At 44.6% G+C, this 26,574-nt stretch overlaps 1 protein-coding gene and 1 long non-coding RNA gene across 3 annotated transcripts in view; one reads left to right on the top strand and one right to left on the bottom strand.

The window, feature by feature from the left end:
• Positions 1 to 14,830, bottom strand: part of LOC137379480 (monocarboxylate transporter 2-like) — a 237,364-nt gene extending 222,534 nt beyond the window's left edge. For both annotated transcript variants that reach the window (XM_068050369.1, XM_068050367.1), the window contains exon 1: positions 14,403 to 14,830. The gene's annotated coding sequence lies outside the window, so the exon portion shown is untranslated. The remainder of the gene's footprint in view (positions 1 to 14,402) is intronic.
• LOC137379481 (uncharacterized) overlaps positions 8,847 to 26,574 on the top strand; it is a 58,793-nt gene continuing 41,065 nt past the window's right edge. The window contains exon 1 of the long non-coding RNA XR_010976826.1: positions 8,847 to 8,927. This is a non-coding gene — a long non-coding RNA (uncharacterized lncRNA). The remainder of the gene's footprint in view (positions 8,928 to 26,574) is intronic.

A 26,574-nucleotide genomic window follows, 5' to 3' on the forward strand; every position in this document is an offset into this window, starting at 1 on the left:
TTTCCTCGGATGGTGATGGCAAACACGAGGGGACATAGCTTTAAGTTGAGGGGTGATAGATATAGGACAGATGTTAGAGGTAGTTTCTTTACTCAGAGAGTAGTAGGGGCGTGGAACGCCCTGCCTGCAGCAGTAGTAGACTTGCCAACTTTAAGGGCATTTAAGTGGTCATTGGATAGACATATGGATGAAAATGGAATAGTGTAGGTCAGATGGTTTCACAGGTCGGCGCAACATCGAGGGCCGAAGGGCCTGTACTGCGCTGTAATGTTCTAATATCTAATACCTATCTATTCTAAGCCCATTTTCCAGCACTTGGCCCGTAGCCTTGTAATATGTAACTGTGTGTAAATACATGTATTTCTTTACGACCACAAGACATATGGTTTCCTTTGGTCAACTACAGGCTAATTGATCCTAATGGATCTTCAGGTTAATTAGCAGTTAGACTACCTTTGTATTTTAAAATACTTTTTAAAAAATCATCACGAATAGATTTGCATGCATCACAATCATATCTGAAGTGTGCCGCCCTCATCAATAAATTTAGTATACATCTTTTCTTTATAAAAACAGTATGTTTAATTTTTTTTCTGTCTGCTATGCTTCAACATTAAAATGCTAGCAACTTCTGAACTGCAGCAAAAAAAACAGCCAAGCACATGTCAATCTGCAAAATTCCCTACCCTACCAACCGGTAAATTCTCATTGAATGAAGCCTCTGTTTATTGAACAGCAACGAGACTCGAACCGTAAAAGGAATTTGATTCCACATTAGCATCAGAATAAAAACAATTTTAAACAACTGGTATAGTAGCATAAATTGAATTCTTCATGGTCAATGAAATATGGCAGGTATCTCTATGGGTGTCTTTGACAATGACACATGTGGGTGTATGCTGCTCAGAATTTGGGTCACAAGGAGAGTTTCTCATTTCATATCCTCTATCCATAGACCTCTTTTTTGTCTCTCAGAAATCTTATTAAGCCCCAATTTTAACCTGACGCATCCAATGGGAATGGGGTGTGTTTGGGTGGGAAAGTCGATTTACACCTGCTCATATTTAAGGCTCCATTGAGTTCAATGGAGTGGAAAATTGGGTAAGGTATAAATTAGGCAGCTCATTCTTTCCGGGCACATTAGGTAAAACTAGAGCTTCAAAGCATTCCCAGTGATTTAAAGTATTCATGAAAAAATCTTTAGCTTACATTTTATTTGGGAAGGGAATGGCATTTGCAGTCATTTTCACCACAGCAGCAACAATAACAAGTGATATTTAATAGATTTCAACACAGTTTATGTCAGCAGGTCGTGCACATTTGTAATTAAAAGACTTTTTCAAAAGGACAATACTCTTTTAGATCAGTGACACAAACACAAGTCTTTTTGGCCTCATTTCTTGTTCATGGAGGAACAAAATAATGACACAGGAAACCTGTAAAAAAAACCACTTAGATTATTAAGAGTTTAAAAATAGTATTTTCAGATCTTTCTCTAATGAGAAACTTATTTCTGTAATTGTTCCAGTATACTAAAATGGTCACTGTGTTCCTGAATGGCTTTACCAATATCATTGATGTGAAATTATTCATTTGCTCTCTAAAACAATCATCTTTTTCTTTCCCTGCTTTTTCATTCTCATTTCTCCTTTCTTCCGTCCCCACTCTACTCGCACTATATTAGCACAGGCAAGATGGGCCTTGTTGGCTCATTCTGTGCTGTTTGATTCTATGATACCCTGACTAAGAGGTTGGGCATTTTATCCATTCCTGACCTCCTGTCAGTACGACTGTAAGATGCTCAGGAGCACGAAGAATTGGCTTTCTCTCCAATTTCCACCCCCCTCCTTCCAAGTAGAATGATTCATCTGTCTTGCTCACCCCTGGCAACTGATTACCAGGTGGAGATTGGAAACGTGCCATGCAGAACAAATCACAGGCACCAGCCCAAGAATGGGCCCACAATGGCATGCTGCATTGTTGGCACTAATTCTTTTGTAGGCTGCAAAAACATTAGGAAGGCGTACAAATACCCAATGGAATCCACCTAAAAGATAGTGTCAGGACCACAGAGCGTTAAAAGGAACGCAGATCCATCAAATACTGACAGATTTATCTGAACAGCTTTAAGTTGGAATCACACAGAAGGACTTGCCAAGCATAGAGAATCATCAGGCAAATGTACTTTTCAGCAGTTTTCTAAAAGAATCACTTCATAGTTTACATCGCCGGCATGCACGTGAGTAGATAAGATACATTCCTCATGACTGTCAGGCTCTTACTTGCCTATTGCGTGCTGCCAAAACAAAGTGTGCCTGCAACGGCCAGCTTCACAGAACTGAACAACATTGAGGCAGATAGCAACTTAGATGATCACAACCACAATGATCACAATGTCAGATGTAGGATCACCTTCCTGCAGTTAAAAATGCCTTCAGATAATTGCCAGTTGTCGTAATCGTCATTCATTAAAAGGTTTACATAACATATACAATATATATTACAGGCCACAGGCGTGACAACAGACAACAAACTTCATTGAGACTTGCTGATTTACTTGGGCATTTTCCACTGAAAATAGTTGAAATCTCAAATAAAGATAAACTGTTCATGCTGCAAATTTGAAATGAAGACTGAAAATTCTAAGACCGCACAAATGGTTTGGCAGCATCTGAAAAGAGAAAACAAAAGCATTTTAATGTTTCAGGTGTTGAAGAGTCTACACCCAAAGCATTAACATGTCTCATCATTTATCAGAGGCTGATGAATTTTCTGTGTTTCCCCAGCATTTTCTGAAACCTTTTCCAAAGCTTCTAATGATGAACTAACTTTCTGCTTCAATGTACAATGTCATAACATAAAACTTAATTTTCTATATTGTAAATCTTCATAACTTCTGAAATGTCACGACATTGCTCCAAAGAAAGCATTTAAACAAAAACCTAGCACCTGACCTCTTGACATTTTTAGAATAAGGGGTAGGGTTTTCCCGGCTGACATTGGCTTCTAATCTCAGTGACATTTCTTCTGGTACTTGGCGACTCTCAACAGTCACATGCACGAACACAATCATTCATTCCTAACCTTCACTAGCCCTTTATACAGAGGCGGCATCATACAATTAAATTGCTGTCAGGTGATTCTGTCCTAGTTGTTACATTTTAGAATAAAATAGCACCTGGTATTCCATAACGAGCCAATAAATAATTTGTACTTTCATACTAAGTATACAATAGCATTAGTCCACAAAAGAGTCGTTTTTCATCTCTGCTTACAAGTTAACTATTCAGGGAAGCAGCAAGATTATAATGAGACTTTGGCTTTCCAAGAAATCAGTGGTGCTAGAAAGTCACTTATACATCTGATGTTGGAAAATATACATTGTGGACTTTATTCTGTGAAGAACAAAGAACAAAAAGAACAAAGAACAAAGAACAGTACAGCACAGGAACAGGCCATTCGGCCCTCCAAGCCTGCGCCGATCTTGATGCCTGCCTAAACTAAAACCTTCTGCACTTCCGGGGCCTATATCCCTCTATTCCCTTCCTATTCATGTATTTGTCAGGATGTCTCTTAAACGTCACTATCGTATCTGCTTCCACCACCTCCCCTGGCAGCAAGTTCCAGGCACTCACCACCCTCTGTGTAAAAAACTTGCCTCGCACATCCCCTCTAAACTTTTCCCCTCGCACCTTAAACCTATGTCCCCTAGTAAATGACTATTCCACCCTGGGAAAAAGCTTCTGACTATCCACTCTGTCCATGCCGCTCATAACTTTGTAACATGTCGCCCCTCCACCTCCGTCATTCCAGTGAAAACAATCCGAGTTTTTCCAACCTCTCCTCATAGCTAATGCCCTCCAGACCAGGCAACATCCTGGAAAACCTCCTCTGTACCCTTTCCAAAGCCTCCACGTCCTTCTGGTAGTGTGGCAACCAGAATTGCACGCAATATTCTAAGTGTGGCCTAACTAAGGTTCTGCACAGCTGCAACATGACTTACCAATTTTTAAACTCTATGCCCCGACCGATGAAGGCAAGCATGCCGTATGCTTTCTTGACTACCTTATCCACCTGTCCACCTGCGTGGCCACTTTCAGTGACCTGTGGACCTGTACGCCCAGATCTCTCTGCCTGTCAATACTCCTAAGGGTTCTGCCATTTACTGTATACTTCCCACCTGCATTAGATCTTCCAAAATGCATTACCTCACATTTGTCCGGATTAAACTCCATCTGCCATTTCTCCACCCAAGTCTCCAACCAATCTATATCCTGCTGTATCCTCTGACAATCCTCATCATTATCCGCAACTCCACCAACCTTTGTGTCGTCCGCAAACTTACTAATCAGACCAGCTACATTTTCCTCCAAATCATTTATATATACGACAAACAGCAAAGGTCCCAGCACTGATCCCTGCGGAATACCACTAGTCACATCCCTCCATTCAGAAAAACACCCATCCACTGATACCCTCTGTCTTCTGTGACCGAGCCAGTTCTGTATCCATCTTGCCAGCTCACCTCTGATCCTGTGTGACTTCACCTTTTGTACCAGTCTGCCATGCGGGACCTTGTCAAAGGCTTTACTAAAGTCCATATAGATAACATCCACTGCCCTTCCTTCATCAATCATCTTCGTCACTTCCTCAAAAAACTCAATCAAATTAGTAAGACACGACTTCCCCTTCACAAAACCATGCTGTCTCTCGCTAATAAGTTCGTTTGTTTCCAAATGGGAGTAAATCCTGTCCCGAAGAATCCTCTCTAATAGTTTCCCTACCACTGACGTAAGGCTCACCGGCCTATAATTTCCTGGATTATCCTTGCCACCCTTCTTAAACAAAGGAATAACATTGGCTATTCTCCAGTCTTCTGGGACCTCACCTGTAGCCAATGAGGATGCAAAGATTTCTGTCAAGGCCCCAGCAATTTCCTCCCTTGCCTCCCTCAGTATTCTAGGGTAGATCCTATCAGGCCCTGGGGACTTATCCACCTTAATGCTTTGCAAGACATCCAACACCTCCTCCTTTTTGATAATGAGATGACTGAGACTATCTGCACTCCCTTCCCTAGGCTCATCATCCACCAAGTCCTTCTCTTTGGTGAATACTGATGCAAAGTACTCATTTAGCACCGCGCCCAGTTCCTCTGGCTCCACACATAGATTCCCATCTCTGTCCTTGAGTGGGCCAACCTTTTCCCGGGTTACCCTCTTGCTCTTTATATACGTCTAAAAAGCCTTGGGATTTTCCTTAATCCTGTTTGCCAATGACTTTTCATGACCCCTTTTAGCCCTCCTAACTCCTTTCTTAAGTTCCTTCCTACTGTCTTTATATTCCTCAAGTGCTTCGTCTGTTCCTAGCCTTCCAGCCCTTACGAATGCTTCCTTTTTCTTTTTGACTAGGCTCACAATATCCCGCGTTATCTAAGCTTCCCAAAACTTGCCAAACTTGTCTTTCTTCCTCACAGGAACATGCTGGTCCTGGATTCTAATCAGCTGACGTTTGAAAGACTCCCACATGTCAGATGTTGATTTACCCTCAAACAGCCGCCCCTCAATCTAAATTCTTCAGTTCCTGCCTAATATTGTTATAATTAGCCTTCCCCCAATTTAGCACCTTCGCCCGAGGACTACTCTTATCCTTATCCACAAGTACCTTACAATTTATGGAATTATGGTCACTGCTCCCGAAATGCTCCCCCACTGAAACTTCGACCACCTGGCCGGGCTCATTCCCCAATACCAGGTCCAGAATGGCCCCATCCCTCGTTGGACTATCTACATACTGTTTCAAGAAGCCTTCCTGGATGCTCCTCACAAATTCTGCCCCATCCAAGCCCCTAGCACTAAGTGAGTCCCAGTCAATATAGGGGAAGTTAAAATCACCCACCACCACAACCCTGTTACCTTTACATCTTTCCAAAATCTGTCTACATATCTGCTCCTCTACCTCCCGCTGGCTGTTGGGAGGCCTGTAGTAAACCCCCAACATCGTGACTGCACCCTTCCTATTCCTGAGCTCCACACATATTGCCTCGCTGCATGACCCCTCTGAGGTGTCCTCCCGCAGTACAGCTGTGATATTCTCCTTAACCAGTAATGCAACTCCCCCACCCCTTTTACATCCCCCTCTATCCCGCCTGAAGCTTCTGAAGCCTGGAACATTTAACTGTCAATCCTGCCCTTCCCTCAACCAAGTCTCAGTAATAGCAACAACATCATATTTCCAAGTACTAATCCAAGTTCATCTGCCTTACCTGTTATACTTCTCGCATTGAAACAAATGCAAATGCACTTCAGACCACTTTGACTAAAGCTTTAGTCAATTCATATAAAAAGGATTTACAAGCATATATTATGCTCACCAACTCCTTCCTGTTTGAATTCTCTGTGTAAAAAAAAATGCAGGTATACTTGCAATTCTCAACTCTCAAACTGACCTGATCACCCCATTTTGGCGATAGAGATCCCAGCAGTGGGCCAGAGGGCAGTTGGAGAACCCGTCTCGGCCCTGTTTCGGACCCTCGTTGCAATTCCACAGCGGGCAGGCAATTAACTGCCTGCAGTCGGGGACGCTGTCCCTTTAAGGGACAAGCTCCCACCCCCAGAGCTGCCGACCAATCAGAGAGCCAGCAGTTCTGCAGTACCAACAGCGCCACTTTGAGCAGTGGTCGCTGCCAGTACTGCAGGAGGCCCTGCAAAGAAGAGGTCAGTGGGGTCAGGGTCGCCAGAGCTATTCAGGCAGGCCCCGGTAATAGGGTGGGTTGGGTGTCAGTGAGTGTGGGTAGTCCTGCCGGGGGGCAGCTATCGCCCCCAGGGGGGTCCTCTGGCATCCCTGGTGTACTCCCAAAGGAGAGACCCCACAACTCCACCAAGAGGCTGCCAGGTTTTACTTGCCAGCATCTCCATAGGGTGGCGGTCCCCTCCGTCCTCCATTTAATTTAGGTGGAGGTGATAAGAGCCCTTAAGTGGCCATTAATTGGCCAACTAAGGGCCTCAATTGGCCTGGGACGGGAAGGCTGTTTTCAGCCTTCCCCGCCACGGATTAAATTGGAAGGCATCAGGAAGGCGATGGGCACTCCACACCCCACCTTCTCACGCAATTTTATGGGGCCCCTCTGCCTGTGTTCCCATCCCTAGGAGGCCCATAAAATTCAGCCCACAGATTCAGAAGGAGTAGACATTGGGATAATCACTGGCTCAGCAAAAAGGAGATGGTAGCTGTAGGGGAGTGTCACGAAAACATGCTTTGCAGAAAACATGCTTTCCGGCTGGAAACCTGATTTTTTTTTTTAAGGAACAGATAAAAGGTGACTCTATACTATTGGCTAAAGATGGTCATTCCAATTTGCATCACTGTACTCCATATTCCAATGTATTCAGGTGGAGATAGAATGTTCCTGATGGGTCTGTGCAGACAATGATCTGGGGAATCTGGATGAATTAACGATCCTGTTCCCATTAGGAAGGCATCAAGGCCATCACCTGAATTTTAAACTGGTGGAGACAAACCACTCAAACCTAATCACTTAAACAATGGGACCCTGGTTGTGAGAAGGGAATCCTTAGACATGGACTGATTAATTTGCAAGAGGAAATACACATTGGTAACCAACATGCTTGAATCACTGGGGGACAGCCATGTGACAGGTTCACCATCTGTGTGCTTTAGCTGGTGTTTTCTCTGCAGCAGCCAATAGGGCGGCACAGTGGCGCAGTGGTTAGCACTGCAGCCTCACAGCTCCAGGGACCCGGGTTCGATTCCGGGTACTGCCTGTGTGGAGTTTGCAAGTTCTCCCTGTGTCTGCGTGGGTTTTCTCCGGGTGCTCCGGTTTCCTCCCACAAGCCAAAAGACTTGCAGGTTGACAGGTAAATTGGCCATTATAAAAAATTGTCACTAGTATAGGTAGGTGGTAGGGAAATATAGGGACAGGTGGGGATGTTTGGTAGGAATATAGGATTAGTATAAAATGGGTGGTTGATGTTCGGCACAGACTCGGTGGGCCGAAGGGCCTGTTTCAGTGCTGTATCTCTCTAAATAAGCAACTAGACACTGACATAGAGAAGACCAAGTGGGGTCCCTCCTTCCTTTCTCTCTCCAATCCACCTTGCAAACTTTAACCCACCTTGCAAACTTCAACCCTGCCTGTTGACTGTGACCACCAAGGTATGCCCCACTGCAGACAGAGACTCCTTGAAAAAAATGAGTTGCACTGCTGTCTCCAGAAGAACCACCAAATCTGCTGCACAAATCTTCAAACCAGAAGCCTCAGGACCACCAAGAGAAAGTCGCACGACTACCTAAGTCAGCCTGAAGCCAGCCGGGTCACCAACCTCCACAGACTGTATACCCCTTTTATTTCTCTGGACTCTAATTCGACCAATCTATCTTTCCCCATTCTGTAACTTATGTGTTTGTGTGTGTGAAAATTGGAGCATATTTTATTATTTTACTTAGATTGGGTTAAGTACAATAAAGTTAACCTCCTTCTTCGTTAAACTCAAGAAAACCTGTCCGATTAGTTCTTTTTATGATCATGGCATATAAACAGTTAAACACTCACTGAATTGGCAAGTATATCCACATAAAAAACAAATAAACTTATTTTGGTCAAACAAGGAGAAGGAAAGAGGGGAGCCCTTCGACCCCTCCTCACCTGATTGTAACAGGAGTTATGTCAAAATGGGGTGGTGGGAGGAAGAAATATTAAGCGGTGCCTCAGAGATTAATTATATTCCTAGAAGACCTAAATGATCTGTATTCACAGACTCAATGCAAAGTAGTTTAAATAAACAGATGACATCAACTTAGGGGTGGTAGCTGCACAGTCAGAGGAAGCAGCCAGGATTCTACAAAGAGTTTGTTAGGGTATGGACTTGGGCTGATTAGGAGCAAATGAAGACCATACTGACAAGTACAAGGTACTGGATATTGGCAAGTAAAATCAGATAAGCACTTTATTGAATGATAGAGCTAGCCAAATGGAGAGTTCATAGAATCTAGAGACATTGGTTGACTTGTCATTCATGATACGATTTGGCAATAAACAGTGAATAAGATGGCGGGCTATATTATATTAGCTACCCAGAGATGAAATAAAGGGTAATGTCGAGTGCAATGATGCTTATCTTTGATGTAAAAGGTATGAGTTACGAGGAATGTTTACATAACCTAGGATTTTTCAACCTTGAAATGAGTTAGTTCAGAGAATCCTCATAAACGGTATAAGGTTGTTAACAAGATAAAGAAAGTGAACCGGGAACAATACTTTCAGAAACACAAAGGCAACAGGATAACAGTATAAAATTTCAGTGCTGTAAGGGTAAGTTTAAGACAGGTATGAGCAGTTTTTTTTTACAAAGAGGGTGATCAGCCACAGTTGAAACCAGCACATGGAGTTCTTTTAAGAAATAGCTTTAAGCTGTAATAGGGAGATTAGATAGAGTTAGTAATGTGCAAGGATAGCAAATGGGCCAGAGATCCTTCCTTCTTTATCCAAAATATCTTGTGATCTTATAATTAAATAGTACAGGCTGTAAGGTTCCTTTACAATAAATCTCATGACCGTTTCCACAAACCTAGGATTGCAACATTTGCCTCAGGATATTATTATGCTTGTGGTTGCTAATAGTGCACTTCCAAGCACAGAATCGCACTATGCTAATAGAGTTTATAACCCAAAATGTAGCTCTCTTAAACCTTGAACAATGTCGCACTATGGCTTCATTTTTTAAACAAATTAAGTCATCGATTCTGATTATTCCCTTTTCTAGCAGTTACGAAAATCTGTGCCGCAGCTCCTGGTTTCACTGTTGCCAATAGTTGTCGTGCTGTTTTTATTCGGATACTTTGCTCAATTTCAGTCATGAATTCTGTCTGCTGTATAAACCTATATTAACATTGCATATCTTCTCTGTGCAAATGTGGTCACACAGATATGTGCAAAAATGTTGTATGTACTGTCTATGTAGCAACAATGTGCGTAAAAGAGTTGTTTAAAGTGATTAAAGTATTTGATAGGATAGATAGAGAGAAACTACTTCCTCTGATGGGGAGTCCAGAATAACGGGGCATAACGTGAAAATTAGAGCTAGGCCATTCAGATTTGATGTCAGGAAGTACTTCTTCACGCAAAGGGCAATGGAAATCTGGAACACTCTCATCCAAAAAGCTATTGAGACAAGATCAATTCGAAATTCCAAAAACTGAGATTGATAGATTTTTGTTAGGAAGGATATGACAGAATATGGAATCAAGGTGGGTAATTAGACTTGAAATACAGATCAGCCATGATCTAAATGAATGGCAGAACAGGTTCAAGGGGCTGAACAGTCTATTTCTGTTTCAATGCTCCCAGCTATGCAAATTCACTTATGTGCCTCTTTCTTTTTGTTATTGTTACATGTTTGTTCAGTACACTGCCACCTTAGTTAGTCCAGCTAAAGAGATTCTTCTGTAGCAGTTAAATATTAATCTTTATTGCATTATAGCTATTTACACTCCACACTAGCCTGTGTGACTCCTCCAAAAGTTGAGCTGCATCTATTCTTGAGTCTCTCTCACATGTGATCTCTTACATCATGGTATGAGGTATTCTTTACACTCTCTCAAGATTAACCCTTTCAGACCCTTATATTACAGTTACTGCTATTCCATAAAGACAACAGCCTCATCACAGCCCTCAGTGCCACCACCACTTGAAACAGGTTGCCTAAAAAGAAAGCCCAGCCCAGAGATAGGTTTGCAGAGAGTTTTAAAAATTGAAGGGAGGAATTACAGCATAAATAATGCAACAACAATATGGAAAGGGAAAGAGGTGGAATCTGAAGAAGCTTTTTTGCTTTGAACTGAGGCCAATTGTCCTATTAAATAACTGTATAATTCTAACCTTGTGGTGCCAATAAGCTACTTCATGAGTATGAACAGGTACCCTAATACAGCAGCAGACAAGGGACTGGCAGTGACAATATAGCTTGCTCCTATGAGTCAGGCCGCATGCCTCTATTGGAGGCTGCACCCTCATATCATGCATTGTCATGCTCTAAAACAGCTCTAATAAAGGCACTGTTGCAAATGTCCCAAGTTCCTCACTCAAGGCTCTCTGGTGCCTGTCACCTAGCACGTTGAAGCCAGTCGATAACATTGAGTGCTACAGTGTCGGGGGTGCTGTCTTTCATTTGGGCCTTGAAACTAAGGTCCTGTTCTGCCCCCTTCGGTGGATGTAAAAGATCCCATGGCACTATTTCAAAGAAGAGCAGGGGAGTTATCCCCAGTGCCCTGGTCAACAATTATCTTTCAACCATTCTCACTAAAACAAATTAGCTGATCATTAACACATTGCTGTTAGTGGGACCTTGCTGTGTGCTAATTCACTGCTGTATTTCCTGCATTTACAACAGGATCTACTAGCTGGATTTTATGCATGTGGTAGGGGTTGTAATGGCGGACCAAAAAGGTGAGGGGAACCCTGCCTCAGTCATTTTGGGGACCCCTCGCTGCATCTAACTGCCCAGGGCCGGGGTCCCCGTCCCTTTAAGGAGGGGGATCCCGTTTCCAAGAGCTGTCAGCCAATCAGAAGGCCAGCAGGTCAGCAGTCCTAGCAGTGCCACAGGAGCGGTGACCACTGCCGTTACTGCGGAAGAAACAGGATTAGGAGCAGCCATGGCGCTTTGGACTGCAGGTAAGTGGGGCGGGTTTGGCTGGACCAGTCAGACAGGCCCCAGTGAGGAGGCTGTGGTTGTTGAGGGCGGGATGTTGGAGGGGGGTGTTGCAGGTGGTGGCGTTGACACAGGGGTGGCCTTTGCCACCAGGGGCCCTTCATGAGCCACAGATTGCCCAAGGAGGAGGGCCCAACCCCAGCCCACAGGTAGGGCACCTGCTGTTACGAGGCAGCCTCCCCATGTGGCAGAGGCCCCCCATCCCCACCGCCACTGGTAAAATGCCAGTGGCAGTGGGAAGGGGCCCTTAAGTGGCCATTATTTGGCCACTTAAGAAATGGCCACTTAAAGGCCAGCCTCAGCCTTCCCCGCCCCGACAAAATTGAATGGCATCTGAAAGGCCAGCCTCACCCCACCACACCTTCCCTCGCTATTTTATGGGCCCCCCAAGCCTCCCTGCCCATCCCTATAGGGCTGATAAAATTCAGCCCGATGCTTCAAAAAGTACTTAATTGTCTGTAAAGCATTTTATGGCATCCTGAGGTAATGAAAGGCACTATATAAATGTCTGTTTGTCTTTCTGGTCATGGAGCATGCACTTCAGCATCATCAGTGGGTGCAATGCCAAGAGATGTTCCACCTGAGCAAGGACTGCTCTTGGGTCCATGTTCGGTTGTGAGCTGCTGATCAGCAGTCTGCAGGGCAGGCTATCTTTCCACCATGATGTTGCTCAACACAGTGGTTGAGTCAGCCACTGTAACTGACTCTCTTGCAGTGCAATTTGCAAGATAAATGATAGGGAATGGCATTGAATGCAAGCCTTACCCCAGCATCAGACATGCTGATGCAAAAACAAAGCCCTCCAACCCTGCCACATATTTGAGCTAAACAGCCAATTGAATCACAGGCAGCTCCAAATCAGACCTAATATAATATAAAAGCAAAGTACTGCAGATGCTGGAAATCTGAAATAAAAACAAGAAATGCTGGAAATACTCAGCAGGTCTGGCAGCATCTGTGGAGAGAGACTCAGAGTTAACGTTTCTGGTCAGTGACCCTTCATCAGAACTCCAAATCAGACTTCTCAGGTAGCCTCCACACCTACTCCTACCGGTAGTACAAAGGATAGGCACAATGCGAATAAATAAACATTCCCTCTTCCTATATTGTTTTTAACCTGTAATTGAATGTGGTCATTGAGCAAATTAAGTAACAAGTTGAAGATACTATGATGCTCAAAATCATGAGATTCAATTTGAAGATGAGGATCAGTTGGAATTAATAGCCTGGTTGAGACAGGGCACTAGGTGCAGGAAACATGGTATAGTGGGCACATGGTACAGTGGGCACAGAGCACAGATCATCAATAGGAAAATGAAGGCTTTCACAACCCCAGAAGAGTTTTACAACCAGTGAAGAGTAACCTCGGAAAGGTGGCAGCAAATTTGCGCACAGCAAGATCCCACAAACAGCAATGTGATAGTGTTCAAATAATCCGTTTTAGTGATGTTGGTTGAGGGTTAAATATCGGCCAGGTCACCGAGAAAAACTCCCCTGCGCGCTTCTTTGAAATAACACCGAGGAGAGGAAAGACAGGGGCCTCGATTTAATGTCTCCTCCAAAAGACAGCACCTCAGAGTGCAGCACTGCCTCCGGACTCCATTAGAGTCACAGCCTGGAGTCAAGTTTGATCCCACAATTTCAGGCCCGGGCAAGAGTGAGCCAAGGATTACAAAAGAAACAGTGAGTTTGTAACCTATGCAACTTATAAAGACACGATAATTTCCTGCCTTTATGAGTGTGTTTAATTTTAGCAATGAATAAATGGGGAATTTCATGAAACAATGTCATGATATTTGAGAAAGAGAGGGTACTTATTATGATTTAGGCACTTTCTACACATTTTTAATGATGCCCAAGGCAAAGAACTGCTTCCACACACAAAGTAATTTGTGACAACAGACCACAGGATGAACAATGAACCCTTTTACTAATAAAGATACACATCAGAAATAATATGGACTTGCCACCATGAGTTCCAGATCTCCAACTGATGGGAAAATAATAGGTTGACAGACCCTCAGATCACAAGCTACAAACTACAAATCTGATTTATTATAAAATAAAAGAAACAAAAGCAAAAAGGCAGACTTTGCTAGATTACAACACTGTTTCAAGATAATAGAAGTTGAAAATCTTTGACTTTGTAATCCTTGAAACAACTTGCATCCTTCACGAATCACCCTTGCATGAGAAAGGCAATGTCACAGAATCCTCAGTGTATCTGCACCCATTCATCAGTTGACTGAAAAGAAAACTAAAGAAATATTACCAAACTCAATTGCATTCAAACTGGGACGAAACAAGTTCAAAAGGCTATGCTTTGCAATTAAATAAAGCTGTCAATCATAGGCATGTTTTAAAGGCAGGTGAAATGGCCAGACTGGTTTTCCTGCAGTATTTTTGCAGGACATCAGAGAATCATAGACTGATACAGCACAGAAGGAGGCCATTTGGCCCATCATGCCAGTGCCATTTCTTTGGTAGAGCTCTTCAATTAGTCCCATTTCTCTCCTCTTTCCCAATTGCCTTGTGATTTCTTTTCCTTCAAGAATTTATCTAATTCCCTTTTGAATGTTACTGTTGAATCTGTTTCTATCAACTTTTCAGGCAGTGAATTTTAGATCACAACAACTCACTGTGTTAAAAAAAGTCCCTCATGCTGCCTCTGGTTCTTACCTTAAATCAGTGTCCAGTCATATATGGCATAGAAGGAAGCCATTCGGCACAGCGAGTCCATGCCGGCTCTCCGTGGAGCAATCCAGTCAGTCCCACTCCCCCGCTCGATCCCTATAGTCCTGCAAGTTTATTTCCTTCAAGTGGTCATCCAATTTCCTTTTTAAGTTATTGATTGTCTCCGCTGCCACCACCTTTAAGGGCAGTGAGTTCCAGGTCATTACCACCGGCTGTGTAAAAAAAAGTTCTTCCTCACATTCCCCCTGCATCTCTTGCCCAAAATCTTCAATCTGTGTCCCCTAGTCCTTGTACCATTATTTAATGGAACGGTTTTTCCTTGTCTAACTTATCTAAGCCTATTAATCTCCCTAAAACTCCTTTGCACCAAGGAGAACAAATCCCAGCTTTACCAAACTAACCTTGTAACTAAAATCCTGAAACCATTCTGGTAAATTTCCTCTGCACCTTCTCAAGGTGCCTCACAACATTCCTAAGGTGTGGTGACCAGAACTAGACGTAACACTCCAGTTGGAGCCGAGCCAGAGCTTTATAAATGTACAGCATAACTTCTGCTTTATCTGCTTCTGTACTCAATGCCTCTATTCATGAAGTCCAAGGTCCCATATGCTTTACTCTCTCTCAATATTTTGTGCCACCTTCAAAGATTGATGCACATACATGTCAGGTCCCTCTGTTCCTGCACACTCTTTAGAACTGTGCCATTAAGTATATATTGCCTCTCCCTATTCCTTCTGCCAAGATGCATCACCTCACACTTGTCAGTACTAAATTCCATCTGCCACCTGTCTGCCCACTCCGCTAGCCTATCTATGTCCAGTTGCAGATGGTTCATATCATCCTCACTGTTTGCCAGACCTCCAAGTTTGGTGATATTGGCAAATTTTGAAATTCTAGTCTGTATTCCAAAATCCAATTCCTTTATATATAGCATTAAAAAGGCAGTGGTCCTAGCACTGACTCTTGGGGAACACCACTGTCTACCATCCTGTGGTCTGAAAAGCAACCATTTACTACAACTCATTGTTTTCTGTCATTAAGCCAATTTTTTTATCCAGTTGAACACTGACCCCTAATCCATGAGCCTCAAGTTTGTTAACCAGCCTTTATGTGGTACTTTATCAAATGCTTTCTTAAAATCCATAGAAACAACATTCACCGCATTCCCTTCATCAACCTGCTCTGTTACTTCATCAAAATATTTACAAATCCATGCTGGCTATCCTTAATTAACTCGAACCTCTCCAAGTGTCTGTTGATTTTTTCCCCTGATTATTGTTTCTAAAACCTTACCCACCACTGATGTTAAACTAACTGATCTCTAGTTGCTAGGACTATTCTTATACCCTTACTTGAATAAAGGCGTCACATTTGCCAATCTCCAATCTTCTGACACCTTTCCTGTTTCAAGGAAGATTGGAAGATTACAGCAAGCCCTTCCACTATCTCCACCCCCACTTACATTAGCAACTTGGGATGCAAGTCATCCGGACTATGTGACTTATCCACCCTAAGCACAGCCAGCCTTTTCACTACCTCCCCCTTTCAATTTTTACCCTATCTATTGCCTCTACTTTCTCTGCTTCTACTGATATTTTGTCAGATTCCACTTCCTTAGTGAACACTAATACAAAGTACTCATTAAGTATATTAGCCTTGCTCTGCACCTCAAAGAATAGTGGAGGTGGTGGCATGGTGGTATTGTCACTGGACTAGTAACCTAAAAACTCTCGGGTATTGCTCTGGGGAGATGGGTTCAAATCCCACCACAGCAGAAGGCGGCATTTGAACTCAATTAATAAATCTGAAATTTAAAAAGCTAGTCTAATGATGGCCATGAAACCATTGTCGATTGCTCTAAAACTCATCTGGCTCTTCTTTGGCGTCCTTATCTCGAGAAACCATGGGTAAGCGCCTGGAGGTGGTTAGCGGTTTGTGAAGCATCTCCTGGAGTGGCTATAAAGGCCAATTCAAGAGTGACAGACTCTTCCACAGGTGCTGCAGATAAAATTGCTTGTCGGAGCTGTTACACAGTTGGCTCTCCCCTTGTGCTTCTGTCTTTTTTCCTGCCAACTGCTAAGTCTCTTCGACTCGCCACTCTTTAGCCCCACCTTTATAGCTGTCCGCCAGTTCTGGTGATCACTGGCAACTGACTCCCATGACTTGTGATCAATGTCACAGGACTTCATGTCGCGTTTGCAGACGTCTTTAAAGCGCAGGCATGGATGGCTGGTGGGTCTGATACCAGTGGCGAGCTCGCTGTACAATGTGTCTTTGGGGATCCTGCCATCTTCCATGCGGCTCACATGGCCAAGCCATCTCAAGCGCCGCTGGCTCAGTAGGCTGTATATGCTGGGGATGTTGGCCGTCTCAAGGACTTCTGTGTTGGAGATACGGTCCTGCCACCTGATGCCAAGGATTCTCCGGAGGCAGCGAAGATGGAATGAATTGAGATGTCGCTCTTGGCTGACATACATTGTCCAGGCCTCGCTGCCGTAGAGCAAGGTACTGAGGACACAGGCTTAATACACTCGGACTTTTGTGTTCTGTGTCAGTGCACCATTTTCCCACACTCTCTTGGCCAGTCTGGACATAGCAGCGGACGCCTTTTCCATTCGCTTGTTGATTTCTGCATCGAAAGACAGGTTACTGGTGATAGTTGAGCCCAGGTAGGTGAACTCTTGAACCACTTCCAGAGCGCGGCCGCTGATGTTGATGGATGGAGCATTTCTGATGTCCTGTCCCATGATGTTCGTTTTCTTGAGGCTGATGGTTAGGCCAAATTCGTTGCAGGCAGCCGCAATCCTGTCCATGAGTCTCTGCAGACACTCTTCTGTGTGGGATGATAATGCAACAACGTCAGCAAAGGGGAATTCCCTGATGAGGACCTTCTGTACTTTGGTCCTCGCTCTTAGACGGGCAAGGTTGAACAACCTGCCATCTGATCTTGTGTGGAGGGAAATTCCTTCTTCTGAAGACTTGAACGCATGTGAGAGCAGCAGGGAGAAGAAGATCCCAAACAGTGTAGGTGCGAGAAGTCGGCCCTGTTTCACACCACTCAGGATAGGAAAGGGGTCTGATGAGGCGCTGCTATGCTGAATTGTGCCTTTCATATTGTCATGGCATCTGGTTCACTAGTGTCCTTTAGGGGAGGAAATCTGCTGTCCTTACCTGGTCTGGCCTACATGTGACTCCAGACCCAAAGCGATGTGGTTGACTCTTAAATGCCCTCTGAAATGGCCTAGCTAGCCACTCAGTTGTATCTAACCGCTACAAAGTTAATAAAAAAGAATGAAACTGGATGGACCACCCAGCATCGACCTAGGCACCGGAAACGACAACAGCTAACCCAGCCCTGTCGACCCTGCAAAGTCCTCCTTACTAACATCTGGGGCCTTGTGCCAAAGTTGAGAGCTGTCCCACAGACTAGTCATGCAACAACCTGATATACTCACAGAATCATACCTGACAGACTATGTCCCAGACACTGCCATCACCATCTCCGGGTATGTCCTGTCTCAACGGCAGGACAGACCCAGCAGAGGTCGCGGCACAATGGTATACAGTCAGGAGGGAGTTCCCCTGGGAGGTCTCAACATCGACTCTGGAGCCCATGAAATCTCATGGCATCAGGTCAAACATGGGCAAGGAAACCTCCTGCTGATTACCACCTACCGCCCTCCCTCAGCAGATGAGTCAGTACTCCTCCATGTTGAACAGCACTTGGAGGAAACATTGAGAGTGGCAAGGGCACAGAATGTACTCTGAGTGGGGGAATTCAATGTCCATCACCAAGAGTGGCTCGGTAACACCACTACTGACCGAGCTGGCTGAGTTCTAAATGACACAGCTGCTAGACTGGGTCTGCGGCAGGTGGTGAGGGAATCAACAAGAGGGAAAAACATACCTGACCTCGTCCTCACCAATCTGTCTGTCGCAGATGCATCTGTCCATGACAGTATTGGTAGGAGTGGCAAGCGCACAGTTCTTGTGGAGACGAAGTGCCGCCTTCAAATTGAGGATACCCTCCATCGTGTTGTGTGGCACTACCACCGTGCTAAATGGGATAGATTTCGAACAGATCTAGCAATGCAAAACTGGGCATCCATGCGGCACTGTGGGCCATCAGCAGCAGAATTGTACTCAACCACAATCTGTAACCTCATGACCTGGCATATCCCCCATTCTACCATACCATCAAGCCAGGGGATCAACCCTAGTTCAATGAAGAGTGCAGGAGGACATGCCAGGAGCAGCACCAGGCATTGCTCAAAATGAGGTGTCAAATTGGTGAAGCTACAACACAGGACTATCTGCGTGCCAATCTGCGTAAGCAGCATGCGATAGACAGAGCTAAGCGATCCCACAACCAACAGATCAGGTCTAAGCTCTGCAGTCCTGCCACATCCAGTCGTGAATGGTGGTGGACAATTTATCAACTAACTGGAGAAGGTGGCTCCACAAATATCCCCATCCTCAATGATGGGGGAGCAATCATCTTCAGCCAGATGATCCATCTCAGCCTCCTCCTGAAGTCCCCAGCATCACAGATGCCAGACTTCTGCCAATTCACTCCGTGTGATATCAAGAAACGACTGAAGGCTCTGGATACTGCAAAGGCTATGGGCCCTGATAATATTCCGGCAATCGTACTGAAGACTAATGCTCCAGAACTTGCCACGCCCCTAGCCAAGCTGTTCCAGTACAGCTACAACACTGGCATCTACCCTGCAATGTGGAAAATTGCCCAGGTATGTCCTGTACACAAAAAGCAGGACAAGTCCAACCCGGCCAGTACCGCTCCATCAGCCTACTCTCAATCATCAGTAAAGTGATGGAAGGTGTCATCAACAGTGCCATCAAGAGGCACTTGCTTACCAATAACCTGCTCAGTGATGCTCAGTTTGGGTTCCGCCAGGGCCACTCAGCTCCTGACCATATTACAGCCTTGGTTCAAACATGGACAAAAGAGCTGAACTCAAGAGGTGAGGTGAGAGTGACTGCCCTTGACATCAAGGCAGCATTTGACTTGAGTATGGCATCAAGGAGCCCCCGCAAAACTGAGGTTGGAGTCATACCTAGTGCAAAGGAAGATGGCTATGGTTGTTGGAGGTCAATCATCTGAGCTCCAGGACATCACTGCAGGAATTCCTCAGGGTAGTGTCCTAGGCCCAACCATCTTCAGCTGCTTCATCAATGATCTACCTTCAATCATAAGGTCAGAAGTGGGGATGTTCGCTGATGATTGCACAACATTCAGCACCATTCGCAACTCCTCTAATACTGAAGCAGTCCGTGTAGAAATGCAGCAAGACTTGGACAATATCCAGGCTTGGGCAGATAAGTAGCAAGTAACATTTGTGCCACACAAGTGCCAGTCAATGACCATCTCCAACAAGAATCTAACCATCTCCCCTTGACATTCAATGGCATTACCGTCGCTGAATCCCCCACTATCAACATCCTAGGGGCTACCATTGACCAGAAACTGAACTGGAGTAGCCATATAAATACCGTGGCTACAAGAGCAGGTCAGAGGCTAGGAATACTGTGGCGAATAACTCACCTCCTGACTCCCCAAAGCCTGTCCACCATCTACAAGGCACAAGTCAGGAGTGTGATGGAATACTCTCCACTTGCCTGGATGGGTGCACTTCCAGCAACACTCAAGAAGCTCAATGCCATCCTGGACAAAGCAGCCCGCTTGATTGGCACCCCATCCACAAACATTCACTCCCTCCACCACTGACGCACAGTTGCAGCAGTGTGTACCATCTACAAGATGCACTGCAGCAACGCACCAAGGCTCCTTAGAAAGCCCCTTCCAAACCCGCGACCTTGTCCAACTAGAAGAACAAGGCAGCAAATACATGGGAACACGACCACCTGCAAGTTCCCCTCCAAGTCACACACCATCCTGACTTGGAACGATATCGCCATTCCCTCACTGTCGCTGGGCCAAAATCTTGGAACTCCCTTCCTAACAGCACTGTGGGTGTACCTACCTCACATGGACTGCAGCGGTTCAAGAAGGCAGCTCACCACCACCTTCTCATGGCCAATTAGGGATGGGCAATAAATGCTGGCCTGGCCAGCGACACCCACATCCCATGAATGAATAAAAAAAAATTACCTTCTTTGTTGTTAATGACTCCACTCCACCTCTTACTACCCGGTTACTATTTACATGCCGGTGGAAGATTTTTGGGTTCCATTTAATGTTGTGTCCTCTAGTTACTGACTCATCTGCCACTGGAAGTAGTTGTCCCTTAATTACTCTACCAAATTGTTGATGATTTTGAAAACCTCAGTCAAATCTCCACTTAATCTTCTCTGCTCTAAGGAATACCCAACCAGCTTCTCCAGTCTCTCTACCGAGCTGAAGTTCATCATTCCTGGTATCATTCTAGTAAATCTCTTCTGCACTTTCTCTAAGGCCTTAACAATCTTCCTAAAATGTGGTGCCTGGAACTGAACACAGTACTTCCGCTAATGTCTAACTTGTGTTTTATAAAGATTTAACATAACTTCCCTGCTTTTGTACTCTATGCTTCTAAGAATAAAGCCAAGGATCCAATGTTTTTTTTATAAAAAGCCTTCTCAACTTCTCCTGCCATCTTCAAAGATTTGTGTATCTACACTTTCTGGTCTCTCTTCCTGCACTCCCTTTAAAATTGCACCATTTTGTTTATAATGTCTCTCCTCACTCTTCCTACCAAAACATACTTCACACTTCTCTGCGTCAAATTTCATCTGCCATGTGTCTTCCCTTTTACCAGTCTATGTCCTCCTGTAGTCTATTATATCCTTCTCATTGCTTACTGCATTTCTGAACTTCATATTATTTGCAAACTTTGAGATTATGCTCTGTATACCAAAGTTCCATCATTAATATACGTTAAAAAGAGCAGTGGTCCTAATACTGACCCCTTAGTAATAGGACAATAATAGGACATAGCTGAGGACTCCCTGATTGGACAATTGCAAAGACTTTCTGCAATAACCATAACCATCCCCATCCTCTTTTGCCTTGCACTATCATCCCTTTTGCTATTTAATCACTCCGGCCATCCACTCTATCACAGACCTTTCGATTTGTTCCATCCTCCCTTCCTTCTGTACTTTCTTAAAAACTGTTACATCGCTAACAAAAAGGTCACTGATCTAAAACATTAACTCTGTTTCTCTGTCCACAGATGCTGGCTGACCTGCTGAGTTTTTCCAGCATTTTCTCTTTTCATTGCAAGGGCCACGGTCAAACCAATATCAGGCATTTCGTTCAATGTAGTATACTGTATTCGTGCTCACAATGTGGTCTCCTCTACATTGGGGAGACCAAGCGCAGACTGGGTGACCGTTTTGCGGAACACCTCCGCTCGGTCCACAAGCAGGACCCTGAGCTTCCGGTTGCTTGCCATTTCAACACTCCCCTCTGCTCTCATGCTCACATCTCTGTCCTGGGATTGCTGCAGTGTTCCAGTGAACATCAACGCAAGCTCATGGAACAGCATCTCATCTACCGATTAGGCACACTACAGCCTGCCAGACTGAGCATTGAGTTCAATAATTTCAGAGCATGACAGCCCCCCATTTTACTTTCATTTTTAGTTGATTTTTCTTTTTTTACATTTTTTACAACCTTTTTTTTTTGCATTAATTTCATTTCATCGTAGTTTGTTCAGTTTGCTTACCCACCGTTTTTTTTCATGTTTGCACTAGCTGCTGTTCAATATTCAGTCCGTTAACACCTATTCTGTATTAATGCTTTGTCTTTCAACACACCGTTAACATATTGTTTGCCTTTGCTCCATGACCTTTTGGTCAGCTATGTGGCCTTGTCCAATCTGCACCTTCTCCTTTGTTATCTCTTGCCCCACCCCCACCTCACTTGCTTATAACCTTTTTTTTTAGAATTAGAACATTACAGCGCAGTACAGGCCCTTCCGCCCTCGATGTTGCGCCGACCTGTGAAACCATCTGACCTACACTATTCCATTTTCATCCATATGTCTATCCAATGACCACTTAAATGCCCTTAAAGTTGGCGAGTCTACTACTGTTGCAGGCAGGGCGTTCCACACCCCTACTACTCTCTGAGTAAAGAAACTACCTCTAACATCTGTCCTATATCTATCACCCCTCAACTTAAAGCTATGTCCCCTCGTGTTTGCCATCACCATCTGAGGAAAAAGACTCTCACTATCCACCCTATCTAACCCACTGACATGTTTAATATTTGTCAGTTCCGAAGAAGGGTCACTGACCCGAAACGTTAACTCTGCTTCTCTTTCCACAGATGCTGCCAGACCTGCTGAGTGGTTCCAGCATTTCTTGTTTTTATTTCAGATTTCCAGCATCCGCAGTATTTTGCTTTTATATCAGGCATTTCTAGCTCCTGGGTGAAACTTGCATCCAATACCTGCTCACCAGTTCAATTTCACAAAGGTGATTTGTCTGCCTTTTGAAGTAGCTCTGGGACATCAGGCAGATAATGTATAACGCGTGTATATATCAGCATGTCGTTTCTAACAAGCAGCAATCAAAATGAAATAACCACAATACAAACCAGACAAACTGGCTGAGGCTGAGGAGATGAATTGCTTCTCTCTATGCTGTAGTTACAGTAAATTCCAGTAAAGAAATAGAGGGGCCCAATATCATCAGCCCCAAAAATAAATTCATGGCGCAAGTTGCTGTAACAAAGCCAGTACGGACAGGATCTCTGGCTCGACCTCCACTTAGAAGCCCACTTGCAGCCAATTCTCAAAACAGTCTATCTAGCCTAAGCATTAGCCACAGTGTCTTAAGGGGTAGGATTGAGGGGTAATTCACACTCCAGCAATTTTCTTAGTCCTGGCCTCCCTACCACCAAATGACTGCCAACAGCCATAAATGAGGCCACTGCAGTCACCAAGCCAAGATCTTGACCTGTCAGTCCCCAGGAATCATGGGTGTAACTGCCTGGAGTGGCCCTCCTGTCAATGGGGCCAATGAAGATCGGTGCCTGCATTTCTGGTCCGGGTCCTCCAATTGCCACTCTACATGGACACCTAGACCTGTATTTTCTATGCTTCCTTCCTCTGCTAGTGCCCAAGCGGCACCCAGAGTGCTGCAGGCACCTGCCAAATCCAAAGCAATGATATGACCTAAACCTGAACCCAGGCACTTGAGTGGGATCAGAGGTCTTTGGAGCCCATTTCATCATAATTACACGCAGAATTTTCAGCCCCAGAGTGTTTTATGAATCGGAGTAAGGCAGATCTCTGATCTACCACAGATAGTTTACCACTGATAATGTATTCCAACAGATCCCTTAAGAGTCTAATACTCTTAAAATCATTAGTAAGTCATGATGGTTTTACTCAAACGTTGACGAGCACCTAGCACTTATCACTAATTAGATATTGATTATATGTGTGTGTACAACTCTTGGCAGGACCTTAAGTGCATCTTCCACTGATTCTCAAATATTTCATAATGATGCTGGCCAGCAATCAGCTAATTGGTATTTCAAGTCCGACTCCAGAGACTTGATCACATAATCCAGGTTGACACTTCAGTGCAGTACTGAGGGAGTGCTGCACCTTTGGAGCTGCCTTTTGGATGAGGCATTAAAAAGAGGTCCTGTCTGTCCTCTCAGGTGAATGTATAGATCCCATGGCTCTATATGATGAAGAGCAGTGGAGTTCTCCCTGGTATCTGGGCCAATATTATCTCTCAGGAAACATTACTATAACAGATCATCTGGTCATTATCACGTTGCTGTTTGTGAATCTTGCTGGGCGCATATTTTCTGCCACAATTGCGACATTGCAACAATGACTACACTTCAAAAGTACTTCATTGGTTGTAAAGCACTTAAGCAAGTCCTGAGATTGTGAAAGGTTCTGCATAAATGTAAATCTTTCTTCTTTTCTTTATCATGGTTTTGGTTCTGTAAACTGGATGTTATACCCACATAATAGAAATAGAGCAAGTATATTGAGAATGGGGCCAAAGAGTGTTGATACAATCCAAGTTCAAAATCACTTTCCAGTGGTAGAGAAAGGAGCTTCCCCAGTTGTTCAATGTGTAAGTGAATTCAGTGTGATACTGAGCCATGCAGACCTAGAAGGTTCCGACCTCAGTTCCGTTCTATGCAAGGTCAGTGGTGTTGCCATTAAAATTGGTCTCAAGGCTAAGGGAAGTTAAAGTCAGCCAGTGTCTCTGATGGGATATGTATGGACAGGATCTGTCTTAACTGTGATACTCCTCATCCATGAACAAATAGCTAATCTGCAATCTTTCTGTAAACTCATACATCAAAGCTTGCATCGTAATAAATATAAAAGGGTAAATTCAACAATTTTCTTCTCTCAACATGCTAAATATATTTGACACGAGTGCAGGTCAGAAACAGGGCTACAATGCTGTAACACTGAATGTTCAACCAACACTCCCTACATAGCATCCCACTGTAAGTGTGGGATTAGTGAATTTACTCGATAACAGCTGTTAGACTTGGCTCAGTAGGAATAATCGTCTCTAAGACTGAAGGTCATGGGTTCAAACCCAGAGACTTGAGCACATACACTGGGTTAACGCTTCAGTGCAATACTGAGGTGCAGTCTTTTCGAATGAGACGTTAAACCAAGGTCCTTGGCTACACTGTAATGTGCACATAAAAGATTCCATGGTACTATTTGAAGAACAGGGGAGTTGCCCCAGTGTTCTGGCCAACATTTATCCTTCAAAATCATGAAAACAGATTATCAGGTCATTTACTTCACTGCTGTTTGTGGGGTCTTGCTGTGTGATCATTGGTCATCGTATTTTCTTACACGACAGCAGTGGGGCATCCTGAGCTTGCTATATAAAGCAAGTTCTTGCTTTATAGAATTCTATATAGAATTTACAGGAGGAAATCTATCATCAATGGTTTGGGGACTATACCAAGGTTTTACAATTGTGTGTTGGCCAATAATAGTGCCAACACTCATTCCACAGTATCCTTGTCTAAAACAACATCTAACTGTGTTTACAAAAGCAAAATACTGCAGTTGCTGGAAAGCTGAAAAAAAAATAGAAAATGCTGGAAATACTCAGCATGTCAGGTAGCATCTGTGGAGAGAAACAGAGTTAACATTTCAGGTCAGTGGCCTTTTATCAGAACTGGGAAAAGTTAGAAGTGTAACAGGTTTTGAGCAAGTGAAAGGGGGGTGGGGGGGTTGGATAAAGAACAAAAGGGAAGATCTGTGATAGGGCGGAAGACAGGATAAATTAGATGACAAAAATTTCATGGTGCAAGACCAAAGGTAATGGTAATGGAACAACTAAAAAAGCAAAGGTGAGCCTACAGAAGGTGTGAATAGCAAGATTCTGAATAGCTGCTGTCTGAAAGCAAAAAAGGGAAGATAAGAGAGAAGTAAGAGAAGAAACCAAACCAGCAAAGTAAAACAAAACAGGCCGGATTTTACGCCGGGCTGACGGGAGTGGCCACCAACGTAAAAGTCGGTGGGGGACCTGCTTTCGCCCAGCCCAGGGATCCGGCCCGCATTTTCTGGGTCCCCGGGCTTTAATTGTTCAGAGGCGGGACCCCCTTGAGGGACGCTGTCCCGCCTCATTGAGCTGCCGGCCAATCACCAGGCCGGCAGCTCTCAGTCCCAGCAGTGCCACCGGGAGCGATGGCTACTGCTGGGACTGCAGCTGAGCCGAGGACATGGAGCGAGGACTGCAGGTAAATTAGGGTTGCTGCATCGGTTGGGGGAAAGGAGGGGCGGGGGGGGCGTCTCGGGACCTGGGGTTGGTTGGGGAAGCAGGGACGGCCCTCAATTGGGCACCCAGTGCTCGATTGTCAAGGCTCCCCCGCCCCCGGCGCGCTGTGAGGCCACCAAGTATAACTGGGCAGCCTTTCACATCTGCCAGACGCCCGCTTGCCATGGGTAAAATACCCATGGAGGTGGGCAAAGGCCCTTAAGTGGTCGTTAAGTGGCCACTTAAGGGCCTTGATTGGCCTGGGGCAGGTGGCCCATTTCTCCATGCCCCCACCTCCCCCGCCCCCCCACCACCCTGGCGGTAAAGTGGGGCGGAGGCAGGAGCGGGCTGGGAAGGCCTCCTAGAGCCTCACGCTCAATTTTATGCCCCCTCCCCATCACCATCCGGCCTGCTGGGGTGGTGT

This window comes from Heterodontus francisci, chromosome 18, assembly GCF_036365525.1.
Source record: "Heterodontus francisci isolate sHetFra1 chromosome 18, sHetFra1.hap1, whole genome shotgun sequence".
In the NCBI taxonomy this organism is placed as follows: Eukaryota; Metazoa; Chordata; class Chondrichthyes; order Heterodontiformes; family Heterodontidae; genus Heterodontus; species Heterodontus francisci.